Source organism: Macrotis lagotis, chromosome 3, assembly GCF_037893015.1.
Source record: "Macrotis lagotis isolate mMagLag1 chromosome 3, bilby.v1.9.chrom.fasta, whole genome shotgun sequence".
NCBI classification, from domain to species: Eukaryota; Metazoa; Chordata; class Mammalia; order Peramelemorphia; family Peramelidae; genus Macrotis; species Macrotis lagotis.
This window is the reverse complement of record NC_133660.1, coordinates 90073205-90082698: the sequence shown is the minus strand read 5'-3', so window position 1 is coordinate 90082698 and position 9494 is coordinate 90073205. Positions and strand designations below refer to the sequence as shown.

General features: G+C 34.0%; 1 long non-coding RNA gene across 1 annotated transcript in view; it reads left to right on the top strand.

Annotated features, from left to right (window-relative positions):
* Positions 1–932: 932 nt before the first annotated feature.
* LOC141516161 (uncharacterized) overlaps positions 933–9494 on the top strand; it is a 140015-nt gene continuing 131453 nt past the window's right edge. Inside the window, exons 1-2 of the long non-coding RNA XR_012476620.1 lie at positions 933–1005; positions 6141–6310. This is a non-coding gene — a long non-coding RNA (uncharacterized LOC141516161). The remainder of the gene's footprint in view (positions 1006–6140; positions 6311–9494) is intronic.

The following is a 9494-nucleotide window of genomic DNA, read 5'->3' as shown; positions in this document are numbered from 1 at the left end:
TGTTTTTCCAATGAGATATTTCATGTTTTCTACTACTTTTTCATTCTTCTTTTATTTTTCTTGATTCCTCACAAAATCATCAGCTTCCCTTAGCTCCATTCTACATTTGAAGGAGTTGTTTTCTTCAGAGAGCTTTTTTATTTCCTTTTCCATGTGGCCAATTCTGATTTTTAGGGCATTCTTCTCCTCATTAACTTTTTTTGGATTGTGTTTTCCATTTGACCTAGACTGGTTTTTTTAAATGGTTTTCTTTGCCATTTTTTTGTATCTCCTTGACCAAACTGCTGACTAGGTTTTCATGATTTACATACATCTCTCTCAATTCTCTTCTCAAGTTTTCTTCCACCTCCCTTACTTGATTTTCAAAATCTTTTTTGAGCTCTTCCATAGACAGAGACCTATTCCTATTTTTTTGGAGGCTTTGGATACAAAAGCCTTGACTTTGTCATCTTCTGAGCATGTATTTTCAACCTCCCTAGGATCAAAGTAATTATCTATGGTAGGATTCTTTTTATTTTTTCTGTTTACTCATTTCCCTAACCTATGACCTGGTTTTGAAGTATTTTCTAAGCTTTTACCTCAATTCTTTCAAGGTCTTATGAGAGGCTCTGACTGCTTTCCTGGCTATGCTCTGATCTGCGGATGACCACAAGCACTCCCCTCTGCCCTGGAGCTGTGAGGAGGGTCCTTGGTCTGTTATGGCAATAGGGGGCCCCAGACTGCGAGCAGGGTCTGCATGTGATCTAAGCACAAGAGTCCTGTCCCAGGTATAGTTGAGAGACCTCAACAGTCTCCCCGACCCCTTGCCTTCCATGGAGTGAGTGTTCTGGAAGATGTTGCTGGGAGTTTCCCTGCTGTGTGACTCACTGCTGTGTGGCTCCCAGCTTAGTGACTCAATGCTGGGTGGCTCCCTGCTAGGTGACTCCCTTCTGGATGACTCCTTGCTGAGTGGCTCCCTGCTGAATGGCTTCCTGCTAGGTGGCTCCCTGCTGGGTGGCTCCACAGGTCTGTATCTGTTTCCTGGGACTGGGGTTGCTGAGGGCCATGCTGGTCTGTGCTCATTCTGGCAGAGATTTGCTGCTAATTTCCCAAGTTGGCTTGGTTATCCCTGGCTTAGGAAGTGTGGAAATGGTTTCTGCTGTCACCAGCAAGCACTCCCAGGGCCTCAGGATCCCCATGAGCTATTCCTGGAAGGCTGAATGGAATGTTTGTTCCAGCGCAATGTGACTTTGTCTGCACTGCCATGTCTTCTGACCCCAATGGAACAGAGCCTTTCCATGGATCTTCCAAGTTACCTTGGGCTGGAGAATTGTTTCACTGGGTCTTTATGGGTATTCTTTACCTTTCAAATTTAGAGTCATAATTTTAAGCTTTTTGAGTATTTGGGAAGAGAACTTCTGGAAAATCCTGCCCGTATGCCCCATCTAGGCTCTGCACCCCTGGATAATCTTGATTCTTGTAACTGAATAAACATATAAAAAGTTAGATTCCTTTTGTGTGGGTTAACTGATAGCATCTTTGGAACAAATTTAATAGCAAAGAAATTGAAAAGCTTTAGATCTGTCCCCATATTATTTTGATTTCTTTTTCTAGTTATTTTTAATTTGAAAGCTATTCATGACATATAGCTTGAAGATTCAGATTCTAATAGACATCTTATAAAGAACATACTATATTCTGAAAATTATAGTTAATATTATGAGAGTAGACTAGTTCTGGTAACATTTGTTTGTTGAATTCCCAAGGGCATTTTGAAGATTTTATTCATGACATAAGGATTTATTATCTATTGTTTTTGTGAAAGGTAATGATCTTCTAATGTGCAATTGTAGGTTGAATATTGAGCATTAAGTCTAGGCTTTCTAGGTAATTGGAAGCTGTTGAAAATTTGTTAGCTCTCAATGTTGTCATTACTATAATTGTTATCTTATTCTTATCTATTTTGAAGAGTTCAATAGAAATGGTATGGGAACAAATAGTTATTTTGATTTCATTTTTTGGTATGTAATATTACATAGATGGATAAATTGATTGTTTTTGTTCATTTTGAAAGACCATTTAAGGGAGCACTCTAAGTAACGTTAGTTTCACAAAAGATGATGGGATTAAGTGTACTATAATCTCTTGCCATTGAGTTTAGTTTATTACAGTAAATGTTTATAATTTGGAAAGCATTTCAAAACTGAGAAGACTAACATGAAGTGATATAAAATCAAGTGAACAGAATCAAGATAACTTGATATGCCATAACAATGATTATCAACTGTGCTATTCTCAGCAACAAAATGATCCAAGGCAATTCTAAATGCTTCAGGGCAAAAATGCTATCTACTTCTATGGGCAGAACTGATGGAGACTGAAGCACTGTTGAAGTATACTTTTCAAAACTTAATTTTTCTTGGATTTCTTTTGGTCTGTATTCAGTTTTCTTACCTTCTCACTGAGAAGGCAAGGGAAAGATTTAGGAAGAAAATTTGGATCTCAGTATTTTTAATAAAAGCCAAAAATATTTATATGTAATTGGAAAAAATAAAATATTAAAAAATAATGAATTTCATTCAATATAATTTTGGAGGTTATAATCTTTTAACATGAGGATATCTATTAAAACATAATTTAAATTATTATGATTTAATTTCATAGCCAATAGGTTATGGATAGAAATTCTGCCTATAATGTTACACCTTATTTATTACATTTTCAAATATATATATATATATATATATATATATATATATATATATTGGGTTAGTATTGATAGAACCAGAATCTGTCATCTGATAATTTACAAGAGTATGAGCAGCTGGTAAAATTCTAACTAAAATTCTAGCCAAAATTGAGTCCAAATTCTAGACAAATCTTTCAAAGCATTTGACAAATGCTAAATTTTTGCTACTAGAAGTGATATATTACACAGTTTCCAGCATTATATTGCATAATCTACATGATTTTTTAAATCCAAGATCCTTAAATACAACCTTTCTCGAATTTCTTGTGACAGTGATCTGATCCTGAATCATTGTAGTAAATTCTCTCATTTCTATAAGCATATCTAATTGACTTAGTTATTAGTTTCATATTTCTTTGTTTACATTCATTAATTCTATGTGCATGTTATCCATGAAGGGCTTTTTGATCTGAGTGTATAATATTTCTAATTCCATAGTCTCCCATTTAGAAATAAATCAGTTTTTGTAACACATAGAAAATCCAGTGACATATAACTATTGCCAGTCCGTACTGTGTGATTTATCTTGAAAAGTCTTGCTTTGTGTGCTATAAAATCATCCACAAATTTTTATCCTGTTTTGGATGAGGAAATACCCATCTTTCTTTATCTACCTTGAAAAAAAGGAACCTTTGAAAGAATCTTTCATTAACAATATAATAGATTTTGTTTAGTTATCTTCAAAATAAAGGATTCTTAATTGGAGGAGTGAAGCTTGTGGAACACATCTAAGAATAATACTTATAAAGATATAAAATAACACCCATAAGATTATAAAGAAAACCAAATGTATTGAAATTAGAATTATCAAAACATTTAAAAATTAATGGACCTCAGGTTACAAATTCCTGTTCTAGATTCATTTTTCTGTACCAAAAATATGCATTGAAACTGAAACTACATAGATGTAAATTGATAATTTTTATTTTTATTAAATTTTGATTCCAGGATGCCAGTTATTCTAAAATATATGACTTGTTTTTCTCATTGATATCCTTATATATAATATTATATATAAAACAAGATATTTGTAAACATCCCCTTGTTGATTTAATTGAACATCTTCAGTAAAGCTCCAAGATTCCAATAGCTATTCTTTCTTGGCACAATTTGAGTATATTATCTCCTCTAATTTATTTGCTTCTCAAGACTCTTGCTAGCATAGTTGCTAATTAATATTGATTTATTTTGTTCTCTTTGTTTCTTTATTTCCTTGAATCATCTTAACCTTTGTAACTCTCACTTTCAGTTATTGGTTAACTGTATCAGGAATTTCATCTTTACTGAATTTTCCAAGTTCCACTCTCCTAGCTTCATTTTATTGCCTTTTAGTAAGCTATGTGATCAAATTTTCTACTGTATATACCAGATAGATCATCCCATAAATCTTTATTAGTTTTTTCCAATCTTCTTCTACTATAGTGGTATTTTATGCCCATCCTTGGTGTTAATATGCATTGCCAATTTTGTTATGATATAGTACTGAAATATAATAAAACTTTTGTATCTTTAAAACATTTCCTGCCTTGACTGCTTTAGTGTTCAGTACCACCCACAATGAAACAATTTCACTAGGTGAGAAATTGGTATGTCCGATTTGTTTTGATATATCTTGCCTTCTTATAATGCCAGAGGATGAAGAATCACTACCACTCATTCCCTTCTCCTTTATATTAAACTGGTCATCATCATAATTTTGATTACGATCAACCTGCATCCCATGTATTTTTCAGATTCAAAGGTCCAATGATATCACACTGGACAGTGTCCTAATCCAACATCAACATTGCCTGAACCAACTGGTTAATGTTTCAAGGCTCCTACTTCTTCACTGCTTCCCTAGTACATAGACCCTCCATTAGTGCAGGCTAGAGAATTAGAAAGTCATCTAGTTCAATTTTCTCATTTTATGTATGAAAAAAAACAGATCAAGTTAGGCAAAGTGATATCACCAAAGTCACTCATATGATATGAAGAGGGATTTGGACCCCCATTCCAATGACATGTTCCATTGACTCTTTTTTTATATAAAGGTTGTGTCTAGTAAAGAAACATTTTTGTCATAGGCATGCATAGAAAAAAATCATTAAAAAAGAATTATATCCTCTTTCACAAAATGATTACTATGTAAATATGTTAAAACAAAAGAAAATGCATGTTCAACTTTTATCAGACTGTTTACCACCAAGGGAAGGGGGCGGGGAATGGAGAGTGGTAGAAAAATGAGTAATTCATTAATTTGCAAATGGATGAATGTTGAAAAACTACCATTGCATGTAATTGGACAAATAAAATAAAATTTCAATTAAAAGTACATTTAATTAAAATAAAAATTTTGTTGGAAGAAAGGTTTTAACAATGTTAAGATAATTTGCACAGACTTTTACCTATCTTATAGTCAGAATGGAAGAAAAATCCTAGGGATACAAAGTTGTCAGTGAGGCTCCTGGGTAATAGAGTCATGAGGAGGAAAGGAGGAGCTTCATTATGAAGAATTCAAGTTATCAGCTAGGGATTGGGGAGACATGTGGAGGGGAATGGGCTCCCATCCCCTTTGGGCATTGCTACATTCCAGAATCAAGCTTTGTGTTTCAGAGGCCACTGTGATCCAACAGTTCAATCTTAAATGTAGCATATTTTTCCCCTTTTAATAATAAACCTGTTTTGTGTATAAATGCTTATTGCAATTCTAATGGTAGCAGAATAATTGAAGACTAATCTAGATGGGAATTAAATATAAATGTTCTTAAGGACTAAACTTAGAATACTGCATCATCTCAAGTTTTTTAGGTACCTCTTAAGTTAATTAGTAGTTTGTACAATATGACCATCAAAATCATTGTAGACTTGTGTGTCTACCAGGCAGTCATGCTAGGTTGGCCAGTATGTTCAAGTTCCATAGATTAAATATCTATAATCCTAAGAAGTAGTAGTAGATCTCAGAATGAAAAGACCTATCATATAATAATACATGGTTTCATTCATATATGATTTCCAACACCCATATTTGAATAAAATTTTTGTACAACTTTCCAACAGTTTCTTTTTCATTAGTTCGCTCCACTTACTCTTCTAAAAAATGTCTATGCACAATAGCACTTTGAACAGAATAGCCCTAATAAAATCTGGTCCATTCTCTGGGGCTATTTTGTAAATAGGCAAATTGCTTAGTCTTTCGATTACTTTGTATGTGTTAGTTCTCTAACAGTCAACCAATTTGAAGACTTCTGAATGATGAAAGCAATCTTTTCTTTGTTATTCTCAGATATAGGAATCTGCTACACAAGTCCAAGACTAAAGTTCACTGACAATCTAGGGCATCTTACCTACAGCATAGTGTAGTGGTCCTCTTTAGTCTTATTGTTAAAAGTTCAGTAATTGACACACATCTGTATCTTTCTCTTTTTTCTAGGTATCATCACCATGGTTGATAACATAAGGGGATGATGGATTATGTGAGGTAGTTTCTGAATTTTTTATTACAGAGAATTTTTCTCATATCTTTCTCTGAATGGTTGGGGAAAAAGTAAGTTGGATTCGGTGGATTGCACCTTGATCATACCCTACATCACAACTATGCATGTAAGCATCCTCTCTTCTTGTTGAGTTCCAATCTCAACCTGAAACCAAAAACCTCAAAATCCACAACAGAGGGCACAATCCACTGGAGCTCTTACCTCTATCCTCTTGTCTTGTACAGTCTGCTTAGAAGATCAAAGTGTACAGATATTTGATCCCAACTTGTCTCTTGTAATATCCTACCAAAAGGAAAATTCCCTGGGGTCTATAAGAGTGGCAAGTTTGGAATAGGGACATGATGGAGACAACTTGCTCCATTTGTGTCTTCCCATTGTCTTTTGCTCTAGGAACTTGAAGTGGAATTGTCCTTATCCATCTTTCTTCATGAAGACAAAAGTTGACACACTTAAAGACTTTTGATTTTGAGTCCTGTAAGATTACCCTTCTTGAAGAATCCACAAAAGCAAACTGGTTGGCTAGGATTTTGAGGAGATAGTTGCTACTTTTGTTGTTATTGTGATTACTGTACCCTAGCTCTTATGGTTGCTTACTTGTGTGGCCCTGACAAAGATATGACCTATCCATGGGCCTCAGGTTTCTTATCTGGAAAACAAGAGGGTTGATCTATATGATACCTAAATTTATCTTCTCCTCTGAATCCTAAATCCATATTTTAAATTCAGAACTTTGTTGTGCAAAAGTTCCATTTTACCTTAATTTTACCAGTGTTGTTTCCAATTTGCTACTTCGAAGCAATTGGTGGCAGACCTAATCATATTTAATAGACTCATATTTCATTGTGCTCTTGAAAGGGACCTCATAGAGATTGTCCACCTGAGAGTGACTTTTTGGAATGCCTCCTCTATTTCAGGAAGTAAGGGTGACACAAAAGAATGAATAAAGTCAAATAAATGAACCTATTGGAGAGCAAAAAGATGATTTTTCCCTTGTACCTTTGTATATACAACTGCAATGACTCACTTCACAGTGGTGTTGTGAGGATTGATTATTAGGTCATTATGTAGTTTCAAAAACTCCACAGGAAAGATCACTGGGTGAAATTTTCCATTATAAATGAGATGCTTTTAAAAGAAATTTAAAGAAAACGATCTCTTCTGATGATTGTAATAGAATTTAACAGCAAAGGACTTGTTAGAGTTCAGTGAGGTTTTGAAGGGCTGGGATTTTTATTTTGATAAATTCTATCATTAAAGCTTTAACAAAAATTTTTTTTAAACCCAAATAGCATAATAATAACAATAATAGCTGACATATAAAAGCTTTTACAATTGCTAAAAGCTTCATATGTGTTATCTCATTTTATCCTCACTACCATCCTGGGAGGCAAATGTTATTGTGTCTATTTCCAGATGGGGAAATGAAACCAATTACCATTTAAGTGACTATCCCAAGGTCACACAATTAGTAAGTAGCAAGGCTATAATTTGAATCCTATTTTTAAATATTTTTTAAAACACAGAAGCAACTATATATTAAAACAACTATCACAAATAAAAAACCTAAAGATTAAAAAATAAGAAAATAATATTAATTCAATGAATTCTACATTTGTTTAAAAATTAGTGGCCCTTGTAACCTTGGTTTTAACTGTAATTGTGAAAATGCAGACAAGGGATAAGGAACAGTCTTTTTTAGCAAAGAAAATGACTTTTCTGAGCTGATTCATAGAATCATAGAGTTCTAAGGATTGCTAGAAATTACTTAGGATAACCTTTACAATGAAATAAATGAATGAAGTCATGAATTTTTATATCACATACATTTCTGTTTTTGAAAGATTTTGTTTATTTTGAATTTTATAATTTTCCCCCAATCTTGCTTCCCTCCCCCCACCCCCCCACAGAAGACGTTTATTAATCTTTGCATTATTTTCATGGTATACATTAATCTGAATTGAATGTGATGAGAGAGAAATCATATCCTTAAGGAAGAAACATGAAGTATGATAATAGGATAACATTTTTTAAAATTAAAGTCTTTGTTCAAATTCCACAATTCCTTCTCAGGATACAGATGGCATTTTCTATCACATCAAATTGGTGTCTGATTATTGCCCTGTTGGTATGAGCAAGTCCATTAAGGTTGATCATCACTCCCATGTTGCTGTTAGGGTGCAAAATGTTCTTCTGGTTCTGCTCATCTTGGTCAGCATCAGTTCATGCAAATGACTTCCCTGAATTCCCATCACTCCTGCTTTCTAATTGAACATAGTATTCCATCATATTCCACAGTTTATTAAGCCATTCCCCAAATGATGAACATTCACTAAATTTCCAATTCTTTGCCACAACAAGCAGAGCTGCTATGAATATTTTTCTACAGGTGATATTTTTACCCTTTTTTCACAATCTCTTCAGAGTATAGACCCAGTAGTGGTATTGCTGGATCAAAGGGTATGCACATTTTTGTTGCCCTTTGGGCATAATTCCATATTGCTCTCCAAAAAGGTTGGATGAGTTCACAGCTCCACCAACAATATATCAGTGTTCCAGATTTCCCACATCCATTCCAACATTGATCATTTTCCTTTCTGCTCATACTGGCCAGTCTGAGAGGTGTGAGGTGGCACCTCAGAGATGTTTTAATTTGTATTTCTCTAATAATTACTGATTCAGAGCAATTTTTCTTATGACCATGGATTGCTTTGATTTCCTCATCCGTAAATTGCCTTTGCATATCCTTTGACCATTTGTCATTTGGGGAATGGCTTTTTTTTAAAAAAATTTTTTGACCCAATTCTCTGTATATTTGAAATGATCCTTTGTCAGAAGTACCAGTCATAAAAATTGTTTCCCAATTTACATTTCTTTTGATCTTGTTTACAGTGGTTTTGTCTGTGCAAAAGCTTTTTAATTTAATGTAATCAAAATTGTCATTTGTTTTTAATGATGTTCTCCATCTCTTCCTTGAATATAAACTGCTTCCCTTTCCATAGATCTGACAGGTAAACTATTCCTTCTACCTTTCTTATAATATTGTTTTTTATGTCTAGGTCTTGAATCCAGTTTGATCTTATCTTGGTAAGGGGTGTGAGGTGTTGGTCTAATCCAAGTTTCTACCATACTACCTCCCAATTTTCCCAACAGATTTTATCAAAGAGAGAGGTTTTATCCCAAAAGCTGGACTCTTGGGATTATCAAATAGCAGATTACTATAATCAATTCCTGCTATTGCACCTAGTCTATTTCACTAATCCACCACTCTATTTCTTAGCCAGTACCAGACA